This window comes from Crinia signifera, chromosome 4, assembly GCF_055691185.1.
Source record: "Crinia signifera chromosome 4, ASM5569118v1, whole genome shotgun sequence".
NCBI classification, from domain to species: Eukaryota; Metazoa; Chordata; class Amphibia; order Anura; family Myobatrachidae; genus Crinia; species Crinia signifera.
Genome location: NC_139220.1, coordinates 315881230 through 315903841, shown reverse-complemented (window position 1 = coordinate 315903841; position 22612 = coordinate 315881230). Strand labels below are relative to the sequence as shown.

At 50.5% G+C, this 22612-nt stretch overlaps 1 protein-coding gene across 1 annotated transcript in view; it reads right to left on the bottom strand.

Moving 5' to 3' along the window:
- Positions 1 to 8910, bottom strand: part of LOC146075872 (uncharacterized) — a 28864-nt gene extending 19954 nt beyond the window's left edge. Inside the window, exon 1 of the mRNA XM_083185540.1 lies at positions 8605 to 8910. The gene's annotated coding sequence lies outside the window, so the exon portion shown is untranslated. The remainder of the gene's footprint in view (positions 1 to 8604) is intronic.
- Between the last annotated feature and the right edge of the window lie 13702 nt (positions 8911 to 22612).

Here is a 22612-nt window from a genome sequence, read left to right as displayed (position 1 = left end):
CGGACCGGATTTAGGAAGGGGGAGGTATGTCATGATCCCCCTTTGGGCACCCCCACCTGGATCATGAGGGGGTAGGCACCCCAAGATTCCTAAATATAGCCCAGAGACCCAGACACTCTCTTACCTGAATTAACAACATTTTTCCAATACAATTCCCTGCCTGCCATCTCATGGGAGCCGTGCCTCTCACACTAATAGAGCCTTCCACAGGACTGTGTGTTCTATAGTACTAGGACCGGACTTTATTACATACCAGATGCCTGCCTGCGATGGGAAATAGTACCGCGTGTTTATAAGTATTGCGCCCATCAGGGCATATGCTCCTGAGCCTGATATGTCTCTATCACAGTAATGTATGGTTTATTGCATGTGTGTAATATCTTGTTGGCTAATGCGGACAGCCGACACCCCCCTATCTCATCCCCCTCACAGGAAGCATCAGCAAGCTGAATAGGCTGAGACTTCACAACCAACAACAGGGTCTGTTTTGACTTCACACCTGGGCCGCCCCCTTATCAGCAATGGTTCCTGGCCTTTTGTTCTCCCCGGGGACTTGTTATAGACTGGCCGGCACCAGACCAGCAGGGGGCCAGAGAGTCCCAGAGAACAGCAAGTTGGCAGGGCTACAGCAGCAGCCAATCCCTACACAGGACTCAGGGGCATTTACATCTCAGGCTTCAAGCAACAACCAATCCGGTCGCAGAACTCAAGGATAAAATGGGCTGAAACAACAGCTCTGGGTTCCACTTTCTGCATCCATCCAGGATCCCTGACCCGGCGAGGCAGGATCCCAGGGGAGGAACTGAGTCCCCTCCAGACCCCACCAGACCATCAGCAGTGGGCAGTCGGCCCTGGCGCAGTGGACCCCATACCACAGCCAGCGGTTTCATCCAGCGTGCCAGCACCCCGACGGCACCCACAGGCCAAGCGGCTGGGATTCATCACCTGCAGGACCAGCAGTGGGCAGTCGGCCCTGGCGCAGTGGACCCCATACCACAGCCAGCGGTTGCATCCAGCGTGCCAGCACCCTGACGGCACCCACAGGCCAAGCGGCCGGGATTCATCACCTACAGGACCGGCAGCGGGCATCGGCCCTGGCTCAGTGGAGTCCGTACCTCCGCTGGGGTTCTGCATTTCCCCCTCACCAAGGCTACACCAGCCTCAGCTCAGAGACTGCCCAAGGTGACTATTGACTGTGGAAGGGAAGGGGAGGTGTTCACTTTTGTGTGGTTCTGATATAGTTAGTGTGTGCTGTGTATATTGTAGGCTACCTGTATTGTGTAGTGTTAGTGGTGTGGTTATGGTTTTCATGTACTGTTAATATGAAATAAAGGTGCGTTTTGTACCTTGCTTTTGTGGCCTTACTGTGTGATCCGCGAACCGAGGTTCTCCCGGGACTGTGCAAATGCTGTAAACACTGCCTTTCTCAAGGCGGATACGAGCGATAGGCCCCCCCATGCACCCATGAGCCCGGGAGTCCTTACATACCTCCTGTATTACAATGTATCACACTCCCTGTATACTGTATACCCCCGTATTACAATGTATCTCACTCCCTGTATACTGTCTACCTCTGTATTACAATGTATCTCACTCCCTGTATACTGTATACCCCTGTATTACATTGTATCTCACTCCCTGTATACTGTATAACCCCTGTATTACATTGTATCTCACTCCCTATATACTGTATATTCCTGTATTACAATGTATCTCACTCCCTGTTTGCTGTATACCCCCTGTATTACAATGTAGCTCAGTCCCTGCATACTGTATACCCCTGTATTAAAATGTATCACACTCCATGTATACTGTATTACACTGTATATCACTCCCTGTATACCCCCTGTATTACAATGTATCTCACTCCCTGTATACTGTATACCCCTGTATTACAATGTATCTCACTCCCTGCATACTGTATACCCCCTGTATTACAATATATATCAATCCCTGCATACTGTATACCCCCTGTATTACACTGTATATCACTCCCTGTGTAATGTATACCCCCTGTATTACGTTGTATCTCACTCCCTGTATACAGTATACCCCGTCTTACAATGTATCTCAATCCCTGTATACTGTATACCCTCTGTATTACACTGTATATCACTCCCTGTATTACAATGTATCTCATTCCCTGTATCCTGTATACCCCCTGTATTACACTGTATCTCACTCCCTGTATAACCCCTGTATTACAATGTATCTCACTCCTTGTATAACCCATGTATTACAATGTATCTCACTCCCTGTATACAGTGTATCCCCTGTATTACAATGTATATCACTCCCTGTATACTGTATACCCCCTGTATTACACTGTATATCACTCCCTGTATTACAATGTATCTCATTCCCTGTATCCTGTATACCCCCTGTATTACACTGTATCTCACTCCCTGTATACTGTATACCCCCTGTATTACAATGGAGCTCACTCCCTATATACTGTATACCCCTGTATTACAATGTATCTCACTCCCTGTATACTGTATACCCCTGTATTACAATATATCTCACTCCCTGTATACTGTATACCACTGTATTACAATGTATATCACTCCCTGTATTCTGTATACCCACTGTATTACAATGTATATCACTCCCTGTATTCTGTATACCCCCTGTATTACACTGAATATCACTCCCTGTATACTGTATACCCCCTGTATTACACTTTATCTCACTCCATGTATACTGTATACCCCCTGTATTACACTGTATCTAACTCCCTGTATACTGTATACCCCCTGTATTACACTGTATATCACTCCATGTAAACTGTATACCCCCTGTATTACACTGTGTATAACTCCCTGTATACTGTATACCCCCTGTATTACAATGTATCTCACTTCCTGTATACTGTATCCCCCCTGTATTACAATGTATCTCACTCCCTGTATACTGTGTACCCCCTGTATTACACTGTAAATCACTCCCTGTAAACTGTATACAATGTATCTCACTCCCTGTATACCCCCTGTATTACACTGTATATCACTCCCTGTATACTGTATACTCTTGTATTACACTGTATATCACTCCCTGTATACCCCCTGTATTAAACTGTATCTCACTCCCTGTATACTGTATACCCCCTGTATTACACTGTATATCACTCCCTGTATACTGTATACCCTTGTATTACACTGTATATCACTCCCTGTATACCCCCTGTATTACACTGTATATCACTCCCTGTATACTGTATACCCCTGTATTACACTGTATATCACTCCCTGTATACTGTATACCCCCGTATTACAATGTATCTCACTCCCTGTATACTGTCTACCTCTGTATTACAATGTATCTCACTCCCTGTATACTGTATACCCCTGTATTACATTGTATCTCACTCCCTGTATACTGTATAACCCCTGTATTACACTGTACCTCACTCCCTGTATACTGTCTACCTCTGTATTACACTGTATCTCACTCCCTGTTTGCTGTATACCCCCTGTATTACAATGTAGCTCAGTCCCTGCATACTGTATACCCCTGTTTTAAAATGTATCACACTCCATGCATACTGTATTACACTGTATATCACTCCCTGTATACTGTATACCAACTGTATTACAATGTATCTCACTCCTTGTATACTGTATACCCCTGTATTACAATGTATCTCACTCCCTGTATACTGTATACCCCTGTATTACATACCTCCCAACTGTCACGATTCCGTCGGGACAGTCCCGATTTTCGGGTCCTGTCCCGACGTCCCACCCGCGGCAGGCATTGTCCCGCTGCGGGGGGTGGCAGTTGGGAGACCCCCCAATTTAGTAGAATAGACGCTGTGCGCATGCGCACAGCGTCTATTCTCGTATGAAAATGAGGTCGCGGCTAATTAGCATGAGCCGCGCCCTCATTTGCATATGCCGCGCCCTCATTTGTATACCCCCTGTATTACACTGTATATCACTCCCTATATACACCCTGTATTACAATGTATCTCACTCCCTGTATCCTGTATATCCCCTGTATTACACTGTATCTCACTCCCTGTATACTGTATACCCCTGTATTACAATATATCTCACTCCCTGTATACTGTATACCCCTGTATTACACTGTATCTCACTCCCTGTATTCTGTATACCCCCTGTATTACAATGTTTCTCACTCCCTGTATACTGTATACCTGGGTTGCCGTCTTTAAGATTCTCCTCTCCAGGAGAAACCCGAAGAGGAGAGTTTCAGTAGCCGCTCAGGGGGCGGGGCTTATGAGTGACATCACTAAGCCCCACCCCATGCTGTTAAAGCAACAAATTCACGGATCTCTGTGGAGGGGGCGGGGCTAAAATGACGCAATTGTGCCGTTTTAGCTCCTGAAACCCGAGGATTGCGGGCATTTTAATGCCGCGATCCGGGGGACAACGGGGGTCCCCCCTGAATCCGGGAGGGTTGCCCATCCTACCAGGGGGCCGGGAGGGGGACCCGATTTTTGGGAGACTCCCGGAAATCCCGGGAGGGTCGGCAACCCTGCTGTATACCCCCTGTATTAAAATGTATCTCACTCCCTTTATACTGTATACCACCTGTATTACAATGTATCTAACTCCCTGTATCCTGTATACCAGGGGTGGGGAACCTCCGGCCCGCGGGCCGGATACGGCCCCCGCACCCAGTATGTCCGGCCCGCCCGCCTGCCTATATTACAGCCGCCCGCCCGCCCGCCTATATTAAAGAAGTATCATCCGCCCGGCCGCCTATATTTCATTCCAGCCGCCGGGGATGGCTGCTGCTGCTGCTGCCGGGGAGATGTGCATAAGACGCGCCAGCCAATCACTGCCGGCGCATCCCCTCCACAGCCACTGTGATTGGCGGGCGCGTCTTCTACACATCTCCCCGGCGGCAGCAGCAGCAGCCATCCCCGGCGCCTGGTATGTAATATAGGAGGGAGGATGGGCGGATGATAATACATCAGTAATATAGGGGCAGGCGGGCGGCTGATAATACATCAGTTATATAGGCGGGCGGGCAGCTGATTAATCAGTAATATAGCCGGGCGGGTGGCGGGGAAGATGTGCGCCCGCCAATGCTGCTTCTCTCACCCTCCCTTCCCCAGTGACTGACACATCCAGGGGTTGTCATTTACCCCTGGATTCACCCCCAAACAGGTTAATGTGATTATGTCTGATTCTCATAATCAGACATAATCACATTAACCTGTTTGGGGGTGACACCCCCCTTCCTCCACACTGTCACTTTTTATGGTGTCTCTGCCCACATGTATATGCCATTGCCCGTGTGTATAATGCCCACATGTACATGTATATGCTGCTGCCCTTGTGTATTATGCCCACATGTATATGCCGGTGCCCTGTGTATAATGCCCACATGTATATGCCGCTGCCAGTGTGTATAATGCCCACATGTATATGCCGCTGCCCTGTGTATTATGCCCACATGTATATGCCGCTGCCCTTGTGTATTATGCCCACATGTATATGCCGGTGCCCTTGTGTATTATGCCCACATGTATATGCCGCTGCCCTTGTGTATTATGCCCACATGTATATGCCGCTGCCCTTGTGTATTATGCCCACATGTATATGCCGCTGCCCTTGTGTATTATGCCCACATGTATATGCCGCTGCCCTGTGTATAATGCCCACATGTATATGCCGCTGCCCTGTGTATTATGCCCACATGTATATGCCGGTGCCCTGTGTATAATGCCCACATGTATATGCCGCTGCCCTGTGTATTATGCCCACATGTATATGCCGCTGCCCTTGTGTATAATGCCCACATGTATATGCCGCTGCCCTGTGTATTATGCCCACGTGTATATGCCGGTGCCCTGTGTATAATGCCCACATGTATATGCCGGTGCCCTGTGTATAATGCCCACATGTATATGCCGCTGCCCTTGTGTATTATGCCCACATGTATATGCCGGTGCCCTGTGTATAATGCCCACATGTATATGCCGCTGCCAGTGTGTATAATGCCCACATGTATATGCCGCTGCCAGTGTGTATAATGCCTACATGTATATGCCGCTGCCCTGTGTATAATGCCCACGCGTATATGCCACTGCCCTGTGTATAATGCCCACGCGTATATGCCACTGCCCTGTGTATAATGCCCACATGTATATGCCGCTGCCCTGTGTATAATGCCCACATGTATATGCCGCTGCCCTGTGTATAATGCCCACATGTATATGCCGCTGCGATGTGTATAATGCCCACGCGTATATGCCGATAATTGATCATTTTTATATGGCCCCCGAAGGGTTTTCAAATTTTCCAAATGGCCCTCGGTAGAAAAAAGGTTCCCCACCCCTGCTGTATACCCATGTATTACACTGTATCTCACACCCTGTATACTGTATACCACTGTATTACACTGTATCTCACTCCCTGTATACTGTATTCCCCCTGTATTACACTGTATCTCACTCCCTCTATACTGTATTCCCTTGTATTACACTGTATCTCACTCCCTGTATTCCCCATGTATTACAGTGTATCTCACTCCCTGTGTACTGTATACCCCCTGTATTACACTGTATATCACTCCCTGTATACTGTATACCCCCTGTATTACACGGTATATCACTCCCTGTATATCTGTATACTCCCTGTATTACACTGTATATCACTTCCTGTTTACTGTATACCCCTGTATTACAATGTATCTCACTCCCTGTATACTGTATACCGCCTGTATTACACTGTATATCACTCCCTGTATACTGTACACCCCCTGTATTACACTGTATCTCACTACCTGTATATTGTATACCCCCTGTATTACACTGTATCTCACTTCCTGTATACTGTACACCCCCTGTATTACAATATATCTTTCACCCTTAATACTGTATACCCCTGTATTACAATGTATCTCACTCCCTGTATACTGTATACCCACTGTATTACACTGTATCTCACTCCCTGTATACTGTACACCCCCTGTATTACAATATATCTTTCACCCTTAATACTGTATACCCCTGTATTACACTGTATCTCACTCCCTGTATACTGTATACCCCCTGTATTACACTGTATCTCACTCCCTGTATACTGTACACCCCCTGTATTACAATATATCTTTCACCCTTAATACTGTATACCCCTGTATTACACTGTATCTCACTCCCTGTATACTGTATACCCCCTGTATTACAATGTATCTCACTCCCTGTATACTGTATACCCCCTGTATTACACTATCTCACTCCATGTGTACTGTATACCCCCTGTATCTCTCTCCCTGTATATTGTATACTCCCCTGTATTACAATGTATATCACTCCCTGTATACTGTATAACCCCTGTATTACAATGTATCTCACTTCCTGTATACTGTATACCCCCTGTATTACACTGTATCTCTCTCCCTGTATACTATATACCCCCTGTATTACAATGTATCTCAGTCCCTGTATACTGTATACCCCCTGCATTACAATGTATCTCACTCCCTGTATACTGTATACCCCCTGTATTACAATGTATCTCACTCCCTGTATACTGTATACCCCTGTATTACAAAGTATCTCACTCCCTGTATACTGTATACCCCCTGTATTACAATGTATCTCACTCCCTGTATTACACTGTATCCCTCACCCTGTATACTGTATACCCCTGTATTACAATGTATCTCACACCCTGTATACTGTATACCCCCTATATTACAATGTATCTCACTCCCTATATACTGTATACCCCCTGTATTACAATGTATCTCACTCCCTGTATACCCCCTGTATTACACTGTATCCCTCACACTGTATACTGTATACCCCTGTATTACAATGTATCTCACTCCCTGTATACTCTATACCCCCTGTATTACACTGTATCTCACTCCCTGTATACCCCCTGTATTACAATGTATCTCTCTCCCTGTATACTGTATACCCCCTGTATTACAATGTATCTCAGTCCCTGTATACTGTATACTCCCTGTATTACAATGTATCTTAGTCCCTGTATACTGTATACCTCTGTATTACACTGTATCTCAGTCCCTGTATATAAACATTTGCTGGGATCTGTGCAGTAAATCAGTCAGCAGCTGTCTCCTTGTATTCTTATTTAGTCTGCCTGGTTATAGGACACAAGTGCAGACCTACAGTGACTACCAGCTGTTAACTAATGTAAATGACCTTTTTAAAACCTAATACTAGATTTTGGATGCATGTAGAATACAGGGGGCAATTCAGAACAGCTCATATGTCCCAGATGTACAGGGTGCAATTCAGAACAGCTCATATGTCCCAGACATACAGGGGGTAATTCAGAACCGCTCATATGCCCCAGACATAAGGGAGCGCAGGCAGCCAAGATGGCGCCCGGAGCGGCATAGGGGGCGGGGCAGTGGCGTTCCGAGGCCGAACGGCGGGAAGCTAGGGGGGACAGGCAAGTATGCCTGACCCCTTTTCACACCTGGCACTACGGCCAGCCAGTCAGGGGGGAGCGGGGGAGAGCCCGGCCGGGAGGGGGTTAAAAGGCAGAGCTAGCGGGGGAGGCTGCAGTCCACGAGGAAACGCAGCTAGGCAGCAGATACACAGGTCCCTGCAGCAGCAAAGGAGGAGAGGACAAAGGGCACGTTTTCTCCTACCTGCCTAGCACCGAGCGGAGCATCCATCAGCCGGGGGCAGAGTATTCACAGGTCACCCTCCCAGCGGCAGATCAGTCGCAGGCCACCCACCATCTCCCTCACAGCTGCTGGCATAGCATAAGGGAGACAGCTGCATCATACACCCAGCAGCCTCGCAGGTCCAGGAGAAAGGCCACGTCCAGAGGTCACAGGGCAGCATGGAGGTCTCTGCAGCCAGACCGTGCAGATCCAGGAAGCAGCCGAGAAGACTCATGCAGGAAGCGGAGGAGGGGCCCAGTACTAACAAGGGAAAGCACACAGCTACAGGTCGGCAGCAGCAGCAGCAGCAGCACAGAGGCCCACGGCAGGGGAGGGCTCCCCCTGGTGGACGCAAAGCAGCAAAGCAGCCAGCAGCAGCAGCACAGAAAGTTATGGAGAATTCAGCACTACAGGTACACAGCCCAGAGCAGCCGCAGGAGAGAAGAGTTGCAGCAGCAAATGAGGACGACGGGCCGACGGCGACAGAATCGGACAGGCCAGAGTCCGACAGCGGTGAGCAGAATGCACCCATTTCCACGCACCCAAGCAGCACCCACTCAGCCTTCACACAGCGCACGGAGTACACCCACACGGCATCGGAGGAGCGAGCGGCGTGGGTACAACGGGCAGCGACGCAGCTGTATGCTGTTTTGTCGCAGCCTCCCACCACAGCAACGGCATCTGCAGCCCATCACGGCAGGGTGCCTTTCCAGCACACGGCGGCAAGGGGCCGCTCATACCAGCGTCAGGCCCTATTTGATTCACTACCGGGGAGCAGGCATCGCCACCCCAGGTCCCGCACCGAGCATCATGGCCGCCGCAGTTGCAGTTGCACACGGCGGTCGTAAGGGCGGGAGCAAGCTTACCATCATACCGAGCGCGATTTCCAGCTCGGGGAAAGGGAGAACATCAGAAGGCGGAGAAGTCCACTACGTCGTTACAGCAGAAGTCCGACACGGGGATACTTTAGGCCAGAGGCCAGGGGATCCCCCCACAGATCACCACAAAGGAGCAAGAATCACCTTTACAGCACGCCAAGAAGGTATCACGACAGGCACTCAGGCCGAAGGGAGCAGGAGCAAGTACATCAAAGCACGGCCAACGCTATGGTCGGCGTGGCTCCGACACTCACGCCTCAGCGGATGGAACACACTCGGTCACCTCCTTGCGCTTTGTTCGGCGTAGGTAACGGGGGACACGAGCGAAACCTCCCGAATATCGGCACAAGAACGGACCAGACGTCGCACAGGATTGGTAAGACAAATGTTGTTAATGATACCCAGCATAGCATGTTTAGCACACCAGAAAATGTATGCAATAGCCTGAATGTTAGCAATGCTATAGGCGAGGGTTTGAGGGTACCCAGTGTTGTTTCACAAAATGTATGCATTACATCGGCAGGGGCTCAGAACTTTAGCAATGCCACAGGTAATGTCGTAGGTGGAGCTAGTAGTTTGGGGTTGCAGAATCCATGCGTTCCACCGGAAGGGGGTGGGAACGGGTCACAAGGGGACCTTAATTTAATGGGGGGCACCACGGAATCAGACGAGGACGAGGCATGCAGAGTTTTAAGGGAACAGTGGAGGGCCGCAGTAGCTAAATGGAGAAGCAAGAAGGGCAGCATCCCAGGAGCGGACGCGGTCAGGGATCAGCTGGGCGGTATACAGCCGGATAAGGTGACATCCTTTGCGCAGGGCAACACCGCCATGGGATATGCGTTCGGGTCATTAGCGGCACATCTGCCACCGGTGACCCGGAAGGAGATAGAGAAACGGGCATTTATAGACATATGTTCTTTAACTAAAGAAGGACTAAAGGATAAAGAGAAGGCCAAGCTGGAAGGGGGGGAGCTGGATGATAGCTACAAAACAATTGAGCATTGGCTGAGCGGCATGTTTGCTTACACTGCTTGCTATACTGAGGCCTACCCCGGGGCACGGGTAGGGTTATCAAGATATACTGATTTTATTTACACAGCTTACAAGGAGCAGGGGGGGTCGGTATGGCGCAAATACGACGAGGATTTCAGGGCAAGGGCGGCGGGCCAAAAGCCCATAGACTTCGGGTCTAGGGACGTTGACTTGTGGCTGAATGCGCAGTCAGCAGGGTTGGCAGAAAAGGCAGCAGCGCAACAGGAAGGGGGCGCAGCGGGGCCTAGCAGCCAGGAGCAGGATCGTAAATGCTGGGCATTTAACGATATGCGCTGCACCCGCGTGCAGTGCAAATTCAAACACGCATGTAGCACATGTGGCGCTAACCATGCAGCCAAGGAGTGTACCAGGCAAGGGGGTAGCGGCAGGAAGAAGGTTCCCGTAGCAGCAGAAGAAGAGAATAGCGGTGAGCCTCGTCAATAATGCAGACGGGGCTAGCCACATATCAAAGGGCAGAAGCCAAAGGGCTACGGGGAGGGGGAGAGAGGTTTTATTACCATCGTTGCCTCCGCAGTCGATGGTTGCCATCGACTGCGAAAGCGCAACTACTCATCGATAGTGTATAGCCATTCAATACGGGACCATCGAGGGGGGAATATCGAGGGTCTTCCATGTTTAATGAAGCGGGCCAGTCAAAAGGCGGGGGCGGTGCATCAGGGGCGGAGCTATGCTCCATATACCTGCACTTTGGAAGCAGAAAACAAGGAAGGAGCTATTTCTTTAGGTTTTACATCGAAGGCGGAAAACCAGCTGGTTCCCCGCCATCGATGGCAAAACTATTAGACGGCGGCCGTAAACCATCGACGATTGCTTATCGTCGACGGTCAAGGGCCATTCCTAGAAAGCGGATCGGCAGGTAAGACCGGTATGCAGCGGTGCAATCGGGCGACGGGGTGCACCAGTCAGAGGTCGGTGCAGAGCTGTGCAGCAACGGGCGGCAGGAGGCGGGGGAGGGTCGAGCTAAGCGCATAGTGCAGGGTGGGGGGTGTTCGGCCCCGGGTAGAGGGGCCTCAGTGGCGGGAAGAAGCGGTGCGCAAGGCATCGGGACAGGAGGAGCCAGCTGAGGTTCGCAGATTCACCCTCGGTCGGGCCGCACGCCAGGCTCTAGCTGTCGATGGCAGGCCGTCCGGCTGCGCGCCAGGAAGGGGGTGATCCGCAGGGGGCTGGCTCACGGGAGGGGGCGTAGCCGAGGGCCTACAGCGTAGGCAGGGGCACGCCCCCACGTCATAAATCAATAAAGGTCATTGACAGGTTGCTTGCCTTGCCCACCGTTCTCTGTCCCTACCCTGCATTATGTAATTAGGAGCCTAAATAAACTGTGGCCAATGATTCAATCCCAAGTACTGTCTCGGAGCATTATTTCGGTTGGGGTTGGGAGTGAGGTCACACGAGGGACACAGCACACAGCCCTCGCACCCTTATGGAAGCAGCAGCATGTCAGTGTGATGCATACTGTATAAAGCACTCCCTAACTATTCCCTGTACTCCAGCTCTGGGTCCTCTCATCTCCCCATACCAGATATGACCCTGCAATGGTGATTATACTGACCAGGACATTCCCATAGGAGTGTAATAAAGCAGATATCCTACGTTATTTCTGCCCTCATAGAACCGTGCAGCCTCACTCGCTTCTCCGCTGGACACTGCCACAGGGAACAGCCAACAGTCCAAGTAGGAGGTATGATGGGAAGCAGCAGCTGCAGTCTCTGTGGGTCTATAGCACCTCCTCCCCCTACTCATTTCACCTTACCCTACCACAGCTTTATCTCACAAGGGACTGTATAATACCTTGTACCCTGGTTCTCCCGGTGCCAACTCATTAATAACAATATTGTTAAATAATAAATAATGAAATAAATAATAAATATTATGGGTGTCTAAATACACAGAGATATTGTTTTTCCATATGTGTGACAATCTACAGAAAGAGCATTAATGACATGAATCCATTCTCGGATTCAGGGTCTGTGATGCGCATGTAACCTAGGTGTCAGGGTCTGTGATGCGCATGTAACCTAGGTGTCAGGTCCAGTGATGCTCATGTAACCTAGGTGTCAGGGTCTGTGATGCGCATGTAACCTAGGTGTCAGGGTCTGTGATGCGCATGTAACCTAGGTGTCAGGGTCTGTGGTGTGCATGTAACCTAGTTGTCAGGGTATGTGATGCGCATGTAACCTAGGTGTCAGGGTCTGTGATGTGCATGTAACCTATGTGTTAGGCTCTGTGATGTGCATGTAACCTAGGTGTCAGGGTCTGTGAGGCGCATGTAACCTAGGTGTCAGGGTCTGTGATGCGCATGTAACCTAGGTGTAAGGGTCTGTGATGCGCATGTAACCTAGGTGTCAGGGTCTGTGATGCGCATGTAACCTAGCTGTCTGGGTCTGTGATGCGCATGTAACCTAGGTGTCAGGGTCTGTGATGTGCATGTAACCTAGGTGTCATGGTCTGTGATGTGCATGTAACCTAGGTGTCAGGATCTGTGATGTGCATGTAACCTAGGTGTCAGGGCCTGTGATGCGCATGTAACCTAGGTGTCAGGGCCTGTGATGCACATGTAACCTAGGTGTAAGGGTCTGTGATGCGCATGTAACCTAGGTGTCAGGGCAAGTGATGCGCATGTAACCTAGGTGTAAGGGTCTGTGATGCGCATGTAACCTAGGTGTCAGGGTCTGTGATGCGCATGTAACCTAGCTGTCTGGGTCTGTGATGCGCATGTAACCTAGGTGTCAGGGTCTGTGATGTGCATGTAACCTAGGTGTCATGGTCTGTGATGTGCATGTAACCTAGGTGTCAGGATCTGTGATGTGCATGTAACCTAGGTGTCAGGGCCTGTGATGCGCATGTAACCTAGGTGTCAGGGCCTGTGATGCACATGTAACCTAGGTGTAAGGGTCTGTGATGCGCATGTAACCTAGGTGTCAGGGCAAGTGATGCACATGTAACCTAGGTGTCAGGGTCTGTGATGCGCATGTAACCTAGGTGTAAGGGTCTGTGATGTGCATGTAACCTAGCTGTTTGGATCTGTGATGCGCATGTAACCTAGCTGTCAGGGTCTGTGATGCGCATGTAACCTAGGTGTCAGGGTCTGTGATGCGCATGTAACCTAGCTGTCTGGGTCTGTGATGCGCATGTAACCTAGGTGTCAGGGTCTGTGATGTGCATGTAACCTAGGTGTCATGGTCTGTGATGTGCATGTAACCTAGGTGTCAGGATCTGTGATGTGCATGTAACCTAGGTGTCAGGGCCTGTGATGCGCATGTAACCTAGGTGTCAGGACCTGTGATGCACATGTAACCTAGGTGTAAGGGTCTGTGATGTGCATGTAACCTAGGTGTCATGGTCTGTGATGTGCATGTAACCTAGGTGTCAGGATCTGTGATGTGCATGTAACCTAGGTGTCAGGGCCTGTGATGCGCATGTAACCTAGGTGTCAGAGTCTGTGATGCACATGTGACCTAGGTGTCAGGGTCTGTGATGCGCATGTAACCTAGGTGTCAGGGCAAGTGATGTGCATGTAACCTAGGTGTCATGGTCTGTGATGCGCATGTAACCTAGGTGTCAGGGCCAGTGATGTGCATGTAACCTAGGTGTCAGGGCCTGTGATGCGCATGTAACCTAGGTGTCAGGGTCTGTGTTGTGCATGTAACCTAGGTGTCAGGGTCTGTGATGTGCATGTAACCTAGGTGTCATGGTCTGTGATGCGCATGTAACCTAGGTGTCAGGGCCAGTGATGTGCATGTAACCTAGGTGTCAGGGCCTGTGATGCGCATGTAACCTAGGTGTCAGGGTCTGTGATGCGCATGTAACCTAGGTGTCAGGGTCTGTGATGCGCATGTAACCTAGGTGTCAGGGCCAGTGATGCTCATGTAACCTAGGTGTCAGGGTCTGTGATGCGCATGTAACCTAGGTGTCAGGGTCTGTGATGCGCATGTAACCTAGGTGTCAGGGTCTGTGATGCGCATGTAACCTAGGTATCAGGGTCTGTGGTGTGCATGTAACCTAGTTGTCAGGGTATGTGATGCGCATGTAACCTAGGTGTAAGGGTCTGTGATGTGCATGTAACCTATGTGTTAGGCTCTGTGATGTGCATGTAACCTAGGTGTCAGGGTCTGTGAGGCGCATGTAACCTAGGTGTCAGGGTCTGTGATGCGCATGTAACCTAGGTGTAAGGGTCTGTGATGCGCATGTAACCTAGGTGTCAGGGTCTGTGATGCGCATGTAACCTAGCTGTCTGGGTCTGTGATGCGCATGTAACCTAGGTGTCAGGGTCTGTGATGTGCATGTAACCTAGGTGTCATGGTCTGTGATGTGCATGTAACCTAGGTGTCAGGATCTGTGATGTGCATGTAACCTAGGTGTCAGGGCCTGTGATGCGCATGTAACCTAGGTGTCAGGGCCTGTGATGCACATGTAAACCTAGGTGTAAGGGTCTGTGATGCGCATGTTACCTAGGTGTCAGGGCAAGTGATGTACATGTAACCTAGGTGTCAGGGTCTGTGATGCGCATGTAACCTAGGTGTAAGGGTCTGTGATGCGCATGTAACCTAGCTGTCAGGATCTGTGATGCGCATGTAACCTAGCTGTCAGGGTCTGTGATGCGCATGTAACCTAGGTGTCAGGGTCTGTGATGCGCATGTAACCTAGCTGTCTGGGTCTGTGATGCGCATGTAACCTAGGTGTCAGGGTCTGTGATGTGCATGTAACCTAGGTGTCATGGTCTGTGATATGCATGTAACCTAGGTGTCAGGATCTGTGATGTGCATGTAACCTAGGTGTCAGGGCCTGTGATGCGCATGTAACCTAGGTGTAAGGGTCTGTGATGTGCATGTAACCTAGGTGTCATGGTCTGTGATGTGCATGTAACCTAGGTGTCAGGATCTGTGATGTGCATGTAACCTAGGTGTCAGGGCCTGTGATGCGCATGTAACCTAGGTGTCAGAGTCTGTGATGCACATGTGACCTAGGTGTCAGGGTCTGTGATGCGCATGTAACCTAGGTGTCAGGGTCTGTGATGCGCATGTAACCTAGGTGTCAGGGCCAGTGATGTGCATGTAACCTAGGTGTCAGGGTCTGTGATGCGCATGTAACCTAGGTGTCAGGGTCTGTGATGCGCATGTAACCTAGGTGTCAGGGCAAGTGATGTGCATGTAACCTGAATCGCAAATAGGAAAAAAATACCTCTAAGTGTTAGATCAGCATAGACATCAAACCAATATAGTGTTAAAAATAAAATAAAAACTAGAACAATAAAATAAAATATATATAACAAAATACTTGCCCAACAACCAACCAGGAGCTCTGATCCATCCACGGACAGATCCAGCCAATCAGCTGGAAACAAATATAGGAAAGACAGGGAGTATGGGGTGAAAGAAAAAGGAGGAAAGGGGTAAGATGACATAAGCAAGCCATTGTCAAGGGATACCAGATTGTTTTTTTTATAATGTACGCGGGCAGGTGGGGACAGGTTTCTGGTGCATAGCCCACTCTATTGGCCTGTCCTGTAGTCCCACCGCACTCAGCTGCTACTCAGCGGCGTAACTATAGCACCGCAGCCACCGCGGGGGAGCGCTGTGCATGTGGGGGTGCCGGGGGCTGCGGTGCTATAGTTAAACCCCCCCCCCCCCCCCAATCCCCTGCAGACTTACCTATCTCGCTGGTCCCGGCGGCTCCGTTCTTCTGCTGAGGACCACCACAAAATGGCCGCCCCCATATAGCACACAGTTCTCTGAAACTGTCTGCTGTATGGGGGCTGCCATTTTGTGGTGGTCCTCAGCAGAAGACTGGAGCCGCCGGTACCAGCGTGATAGGTAAGGCTGTGGGGGATTGGGGGGGGGGTTGCACAGGTGGCGGGGCGGCAGGGCAGGGGGGTGGCGGTCCTTGGCAGGGCGGTGGCGAGAGGGGGCGCCCAAAACTTAGCTACGCCACTGCTGCCACTGCTAGTGTGTACTGGCTCAGCAGCACTGCAGCAGCGCAGCGGAGAGAGTGACTCTGGAGGGAGGGCGGTTGCTGCTGTCAGGACAGGATCTGACTGACTGGCCAACCACTGAGAGACCTCGGTCCCCTCAAACTTGCGGATCCCCCTGCATCCATCCCCACAACCATCAGAACCAGTGCAGAGAGAGGCCTATGATGTCCTGCTAGGGACGTGCAGTCAGGGGAGGCAGGGGAGGCACTGCCTCCCCTGTAATAATTGATTGAAAAAAACATACAAAGATATTTATAACACATATAGGGGCAGATGTATCAAGCTTTAACAAGAGATAAATGCAAGTGTGATAAGGAGAGATACATGCCCAGCCAATCACCTGCTAACTGCCATGTCACAGCCTGTGTTTGAAAAAAGTCAGTAAGGAGCTGATTGGCTGGACATTTATCTCTCCTTATCACCCCTGCATTTATCTCTTTTTTAAAGCTTAATACATCTGCCCCATACTTTGTAATAAATATCTTGTTTTTTTTGCAATAAATTATGACGTGAGACACTGTGTGGGGAGGCTGTAAGGCAGCGGGAGCTGTGCCTCCTGCTGACCATTGAAAACTGTCAGCAGCGGCGGGGGGGGGGGGGGGGGGGGGGCAGGGCTAAGCCACGGGGAGAAAAAGTGACTGCAAAGCCCATTGAAAATCAATGGGGATGCGGCATCTACACATCTGCCTCAGTGACAGGGAAGTCACTGAGGCTGATGTGATAGGACAGCGGACCAGGCTGTCACACACTGACAGCCTATATCCGCTGTCACTGAGTCTACTCTGTAGTGCTTGGGCGTCACATGCGGGTACGGACTGGCCATGTGGGCCGATTTTGCAGTCTGGGCACCGGGCACAACTCCCTCACCCCTATGTCCACATCCCATACGTCCCCGTAGCCACATCAGGCGTTGACTGTGAGCTGACTTAAAAGTCACTCACAGTCAGACTTATTCCCGGGTCCCAGCGCTGCGCCAGTGTCCGGTCTCAGTGTCCGGGAGGCTATAACCGCAGCCGTATCCCAGCGCTGTGCTGGAGCCTGGAGGCTATAGCCGCGGCCATGTCCCAGCGCTGTGCTGGAGGCTATAGCCGCGGCCATGACCCAGCGCTGTGCTGGAGGCTATAGCCGCGGCCATGTCCCAGCGCTGTGCTGGAGGCTATAGCCGCGGCCGTGTCCCAGCGCTATGCTGGAGGCTATAGCCGTGGCCATGTCCCAGCGCTGTGCTGGAGGCTATAGCCGCAGCCTTGTCCCAGCGCTGTGCTGGAGGCTATAGCTGCGGCCATGTCCCAGCGCTGTGCTGGAGGCTATAGCCGCGGCCATGTCCCAGCGCTGTGCTGGAGGCTATAGCCGCGGCCATGTCCCAGCGCTGTGCTGGAGGCTATAGCCGCGGCCATGTCCCAGCGCTGTGCTGGAGGCTATAGCCGCGGCCATGTCCCAGCGCTGTGCTGGAGGCTATAGCCGCGGCCGCGTCCCAGTGCTGCGCCGGAGGCAGTTATCTGCTTTACACTGCTGCAGCCGGGTCACAGCGCTGATGTGCGCCCGGCTCTTGTGCTTGTCACTGCTGGGTGCCCACATGGTGTCTGCCTGTTTGCAATACCTGCTGCTGGAGCCATACAAGACAGGTAGGATTTAACATTAAATTAGAGAATGTGTCCTGTCCCCCCTGCATTCCCTCTCACACTGCATCCTCTCGCACCCTGTACCCCTCCTCTCACCCTGCACCCACCTTCTAACCCTGCATTCTACCCCACCCTGCACCTCCGTCCATCTCACACTGCATTTCCTCCACCATGCATTCTTTCCCACACTGCACCCACCTTCTCCCATTGTGTCCTCACCCACCCTGCATACCCTCTTACCCTACGTCCTCTCCCACTCTCCATCCCTCCACTCAAACTGCACCCCATCTTATAACCCTGCATTCTACCCCACCCTTCACCTCCCTCTCACACTGACATTTTAATTAGAGGACAGTGGGATGTTAATATTAATAATACTGGAGGGGCTGTTATGTGGGCAATGTATAAGGTGCACTACTTGGGGGAATTATGTGTAAGGGACATTACTAGGGGCATAATATGGGGATAACTTGTGTGTAACAATATTTAATGTGCAATACAGTGTGCAGGCATAACGGTGTGTTCCATAATGTGTAATGCCTCCTTTTTGTGATGCCACGCTTCCTTTCCATGGTGGGCCTGTGTGCTGAAAATGCCAGGGCCGTTCTGGTCCCAGTCCGGCCTTGGTCACATGTGGTGCTGGCGGAACCCTGCGGCACCCACCTTGCCCTCACTCCCTCCCTGTTTATCCCTGCTTAATGTTTTACGGGCGATGGCGGCTGCTGCTCCTGTCTATGTGACAGCGATGGGGAACCCTGCAGCGCCGCTATTCCCCTCTCTCTCCCGCTTGATCTTGCTTGTGCGATGGCAGCCGCCGCTGCTTCTGTCAAGCTATGTGACAGACAGCGGCAGCTGGGAACCCTGCAGCGGCCGTCCTTCCCCTCCCTCCCCACTGGGGAACCCTGCAGCGGCTGTCCTTCCACTCTATCCCCACTGGGGAACCCTGCAGCTGCCATCCTTCCCCTCCCTCCCCGCTGGGGAACCCTGCAATGCCCGTCCTTCCCCTCCCTCTGTTGGTCCCTGCTTAAGGGACTTTTACCGAGATCTGGCTCCTCCCATTATTTAAAAGCACTGGCAGCCATGGTGATGGGGCTCAGCACACCTGCAGCCACTGTCATGGCTGTTGCAGGCAGGTGAGATATCTGATGCGGCATTACAGCATCTCAGCCGCCACACGGCTGTCCCTGGCTGACTACCTAACCTTGGCCAGCTCCGCCTTCTGATTCTACACATCATTTTGTGAGGAGCGCTGATGACAGGAAACCACACATCTGGAGGGACAGACCCAGCCACATTCAAGCCTAAAAATGGTAAATCATAATGTGATATGGGCATTACGGTGTGCCATAATATGATATGGGCATTACAGTGTGTGGCATAATGTGTAAGGAGCATTACAGTGTGCGGCATAATGTGTAAGGGGCATTACAGTGTTATTGGTACATTTATGTGGCCATGTCCGTTCCCCACGAAGTGACACCCTTAAGATGTCGGTGCGCACCTTTCCTGTTCCCATTTTGCGAAAGCGCCTGCCTCACCTGTCACTAACCTCACCGCACGTCACTGTGTCCTGCCTATGCTGATACACCCCAGGCCCGCAGCTGCATGTCAGAGCTTAGCCTGAGGTAGTGAGGTGAGCCAGCTTCGTCATGAATGGGCTGCCCCCTGCCCACTGATTGTCCACTCTATAAAGTGTATGAAACTAACTACTGTATGTATATAACCCTATGCAGTGTAACCTATCCCCCCCCCCCAATGCATTGCAGTGTAATGTGACCCCATGTAAGTATGTGCTGGAACAAGAGAAGAAGGGGCGGGGTCACGCTGGCGTGCACGTGAGGGAGGAAGGCTTGTCCCTCCGGAGGAATGGCGCAGAGATGAGAGCCTGAATTCTCTCCCCTGATCTACCCCCCACGGGGTACTGGCGGGCCAAACACAGAGTGGCTGGGATAACACATCGAGAGAGTTGGTGCGGCGTGGAGCGCCTGAGGAAGGAGACGCAAGGCCCTGCTGACGAGCGTGTGACATCATCTCCCGGTGACTAGGATACAGCGGCGAGGTCTCGTGGACATAGCGGATGCGCCGGGCGCGTGCAGCTGGGGAGACGCGGTGGTATCCTGAGCGGGAGCTAAGCAGGGATTGGTCCTGGTGTCTGCTGCTACCCAGCGATTGTATGGGACTTCAACTCCCGGAGACCGGGATATAGCGGTGGGATCGTGTGTATGCTGTGGCTGAGCCGGGTGCTGGCAGCCGGGTGGACGCGGCGGTGCCCCGCACGAAAACTGAGTTTGGATCCGCCCAGACGTTATCAACTAACCCAGCGATTGCGTATTACAGAGGAAAGCGCAGAGAACCCTGACAGTAAGATATAACTGCCATAACACGCTCCACAAGACTCTGTAAGTAAGACTGCTTTGATATACCACACTACTTGTCCTGATGACCGCCGCGAAGTCATAGAGCAGGACTCCCGTGCACGACCGTTGTTTGATCTGCTTGCTTAAGACTCTCTAAGTTTATTTTAATATAAATCTAAGATCTCTCCCAGCGTTTGGTCGACATCAGTCCTTAGACATGGGGAAGTCGACACAGAGTGCAGCGGCCGCCAAATTAGAGAAATTCGCCCGGTCACAGACCAATGCCCCTTCATCCTCCAGAGAAAACACCCCTTTGAGTACTCCTACTAAAACCAGCACAAATCCTCAACCCCAAGAGGTGACGTTGTCACAAGTATTAGAAGCCATTAATTCATGCGAATCTAGATTGTCGGAGCAAATCCATAGCTTACAATCAGATGTTATGCTTCTAAGGGACGATGCGCAAAAGACCCGCGATAGAGTCTCAGAAGCTGAAGCCAGGATTTCAAATACGGAAGATGCTATTCTTCCTATGCAAAATCAAATTAAAATTCTAACGGCCCAAATATCCGAGCTAAATTCAAAAGTAGTAGATATGGAAGGGCGTTCTCGCCGGAATAATATCAGATTTGTTGGATTCGAGGAGAAGATTGAAGGAAATCACCCTGAAAAATTTATTGAGGACTGGGTAACTAAATGTGTTGGCAGAGAAGCGCTGTCCCCATTATTCTCTATTGAAAGAGCCCACCGGGTCCCTGCCAGGCCCCCAATACCAGGTGGTCCCCCACGAACCTTGATAGTGAGGGTGTTGCTGTCGAAAGATAGAGATACCATTCTGCGTCTTGACAGAAATAATGGGGTACTTTCCTATAACGGAAAAAAGATATCTGCCTTCCCTGATCTCCCACTTGATGTCAGAAAGGGGAGAGCAGAATTCCGTGATGTGAAAGAAAGGCTAAGAATGTTAAACATCAAGTACTCAATGTTATATCCAGCAAAACTGCGGGTGGTGGATAAGGATACCACCAGGTTCTTTTCAACCTCCAACGATGCGGCAATATGGATCGACAAATGTTATCCAGGCCCCAGACAATTGGCAAAAAGTTAATATACTTTAAACAGCTCCTGGCAGTTTACTTATCAAAAAGGATAACCTGGAAGAAAATGGAAGAGAAAGGGAGTTTTTTTTTTTTTTTTCTCTTTAAACCTGTATGGTATACAGAACGGGATTTTCTTATATATGACCTGTAAAAGATAGGAGGACTTGTTTATTGTATATTTTCCTTCTATAACGTACATTAATGGCCGAATGGATGCATAACTGTGGGACAGGATACCCAGGTGATATAAGATCTAAATACTTGACTGAAAATGACTGTGGAACAGAAGCCATACCAGTGGATTTAGTTGATTCTAAATGTTAAGTTGATATGTTGGGCTTCTTTTTTTTTTTTTTTTTCTCCCCTTCTTCACTCAGATGGGATACCGAAGGGGCAATATTGCCCATATACTCTCGGGAAAATGTTAGGAATTATGTTAGGCATTATGGATCTGTATGTGTAATTGGACGGTGAATCGGAAGCCACGCTTTTGGATTCACACAGCTATATATATATGATTTTGTTTCTTTCCGAGAAGATTTCTAGAAAGAGGGATACCAATAATGTGAATATAATAATAGATTGTCCTTAATTCTGTACTGAAATATTATCCGTTTGGACACGATGGCCTAGCTGGGGGTTGGGGGTGGAGAGGAGGGGAGGATTGGGAGGAGGGGTACGATTATACTGAAAACCTGTTTATCCTTTTTTTTCTTTCTTTGTTGTGGGATGTACCCCCCCCATTTCCAACGAATGCGCTGATGGGTTATTGTTCCGGAGGGACGGGCACGCCGTGATTGTGATTGTAATAAATCGCCTTGGGATAGGTTATTAGATAGGTTATTAGGTGGGATGGGGATCAAGGTCGGCCTACAGGGGCGGGTCAGACAGGGAGGGTTAGGGAGGGTGGGTATATGTGTGTCTTTATGTGTTGTCTTCTGTGTAGTGCACAGTCAAATGGCGTCACAAAAATGGCCCCCTTAGGTAGTAACACACTAAGGTAGGAAATGTATAC